This window comes from Dipodomys spectabilis, unplaced genomic scaffold, assembly GCF_019054845.1.
Source record: "Dipodomys spectabilis isolate Male_0828 unplaced genomic scaffold, ASM1905484v1 ptg000402l, whole genome shotgun sequence".
In the NCBI taxonomy this organism is placed as follows: Eukaryota; Metazoa; Chordata; class Mammalia; order Rodentia; family Heteromyidae; genus Dipodomys; species Dipodomys spectabilis.
The window spans coordinates 1,255,001-1,257,601 of NW_024871079.1; the positions used below are offsets into that span (position 1 = coordinate 1,255,001).

The following is a 2,601-nucleotide window of genomic DNA, read 5'->3' on the forward strand; positions in this document are numbered from 1 at the left end:
GGCGCCTCGCACATCGGTCGGGGGGTCTCGGCCTCGCCAGTGTGTGGCCGCCGTCCTCCCCCTCTCGGTCCGCCTTCGCCTTCCCCTCCGCCCCGCCCTCGCCCCCTGCAGCCTCGGTGGCCCGGTCTGGGACCGGCTCCCCGCGATGGCACCTTACCCTGCCTCTGGCGGGGTGGCCCCTGCTACCGGGCTTGCCGTGTCCCACAGCTCCATTCACGCCCCTCCCCCGTGTGGATGGGGGGAGTGGCAGCGGGTGGGGCTGGAGGTGTTGCAGCTCGGGGGTGGGTAGGGTGTCCGGCGGCCGCCTCCCGGGCGTCGCTGCCCCCCTACCTCGCTCATCGGCCCTCTCGTGTCCAGGTACCTGGTATCGGGTTCCGGTGCGGAGGTTTATAGACCCATCGGGGGTCGCCTGTCCGTCCAAGGGGTCGGGGCGGCGGGCCCGTGGGGAGGCCGGTCCCCAGTCTCTCCAAGACTCCGCCCCCATCCCGGGTTGGGGAGGCCCACGCTCGCTTGCGGGCAGGCCACTTCTCCCGCAGCCCGGGCTTCGGGGGTGGGCACCCCTGGGGCGCCTGTGGGGTCGGGGGCGTCCGAGCGCCCGCCCGCCACGCTGCCCGCGCTGGCGTGGCTGTGGCGCCGGGCGTCCCTGTCCCCGTGTCTCGTCTGTCTGACCCCCTCCATCTCGTTCTTGTTTTGTCTCTGCTGGCCTGCCCGAGGCGACCCGCCCGCGCCCTCCTCTCCCCTCTCGGGTTTGGGGGTGCGGGACCAGGAAAACAGCGCCATGCCAGCCGTGTGTGCCCCGCGTCGGGCCACGACCCGATTCATACGACTCTTAGCGGTGGATCACTCGGCTCGTGTGTCAATGAAGAATGCAGCTAGCTGGGAGAATTAATGTGAATTGCAGGACATATTGATCATCCACACTTCGAACGCACTTGCGGACCCGAGTTCCTCCTGGGGCTACGCCTGTCTGAGCGTCGCTTGACAATCAATCACCCCCCAGGATTTGCCTTGCCCCGCAGGGTGGCGCGGCTGGGGGTGTCCCTTCGCAGGGCCACCTTTCGGGGGCCCTCCATCCCCCTAAGTTCAGACGGTCGTCGTTTCGCAGTCCCGTCTGGCTTTTAGAGCGAGCGAGCGAGTGAGCGAGCGGTCATCCCGGAAGGGGGGGTTGGTATCCGTGCAGAGACGAGCCCGCGGCCGGGTCTTGTCTGTCCCACCCCACACTGTGTTCCGCGGTGCCCGAACTGGGGGATGATGTTTTCGCGCTGGGCGCTCGAGTCGGGTCAGGGCGGCCCCGTGCCGCGGCCGCCGGCCGCGAGCGAGCGTGTTGCGGGCCCCCGTGCCCCGCGGACTGGCACGCCGAGGTGGATGGTCCGCGGGATGCCGCGGTCGTGCCGTCCGCCAGACGCGCGCGTCTTCCCCGGGGAGGGTTCCCCGCGTGCCGCCCGCGTTGCTGTGCCGGCCCCGGGTCCTGTCCGCGTCCATCCCCTCTCGTGCTGGCTCTTGTCCCACCCCCGCCGTCCCCTGGACGGTCGTCGGGCCGCGGGGCCTTCCCGTGCCGCGGGCTTGGCTTTCCCCCTTTGCCACCACCGCCTCTGCCACCGCCTCCCTCGCGCGACGAGAGCCCGTCCGCCGGGCCAGGACGATGTTCCGGTGCGCCACCGCTGCCCTTTGCCTTCCTTCCTCCGAGACGCGACCTCAGATCAGACATGGCGACCCGCTGAATTTAAGCATATTAGTCAGCGGAGGAAAAGAAACTAACCAGGATTCCCTCAGTAACGGCGAGTGAACAGGGAAGAGCCCAGCGCCGAATCCCCGCCGCGCGGCGTGGTGTGGGAAATGTGGCGTACGGAAGACCCACTCCTGGGCGCCGCTCGTGGCAGGCCCAAGTCCTTCTGATCTAGGCCCAGCCCGTGGATGGTGTGAGGCCGGTAGCGGCCCCCGGCGCGCAAGTCCCGGGTCTTCCCGGAGTCGGGTTGCTTGGGAATGCAGCCCAAAGCGGGTGGTAAACTCCATCTAAGGCTAAATACCGGCACGAGACCGATAGCCAACAAGTACCGTAAGGAAAAGTTGAAAAGAACTTTGAAGAGAGAGTTCAAGAGGGCGTGAAACCGTTAAGAGGTAAACGGGTGGGGTCCTCGCAGTCCGCCCAGAGGATTCAACCCACCGGCCCGAGTCCAGCAGTGCCGGTGGTCTCCCAGCGGATCTTTCCCGCTCCCCGTTCCTCCCGACCCCTTCACCCACTCGCTCGACCCCCGCCCTCCACCTGCTCCAGCGGAAGGGGGAGTCGGGGGTGTCGGGCGGGTGGGACCGGGGGTGGTGGTTCTCGTTCCACGTCCCCGGCGCCATGGAGACGGGTGGTCCCGTCCATCCGTTCGCTTTTTCTCCACCCCGTCTCTCCATACGCCGCCCCACACCCGTCCGCGGTGGAGAGGGTGGCTGCCCTAGCGCCCCCTCCTCCGTCTTTCTCTCCGAGACGAATCGGGTTGACCAGTTGCCACGCGGGGACTTGACCCATTTCCCTCCTCACTTCGGCACCGCGGTCGACCAGTTGTCCATCCCGTTTTGGACTTAGTCTCTGGGGCCCCGGTCCCGGGCGCCCGT

At 68.2% G+C, this 2,601-nt stretch overlaps 1 non-coding gene across 1 annotated transcript; it reads left to right on the forward strand.

The window, feature by feature from the left end:
* The first annotated feature begins 824 nt into the window (after positions 1-824).
* Positions 825-977, forward strand: LOC122096913. The gene has a single exon (XR_006145427.1). It is a non-coding gene; the product is annotated as a 5.8S ribosomal RNA (ribosomal RNA).
* Positions 978-2,601: the final 1,624 nt, after the last annotated feature.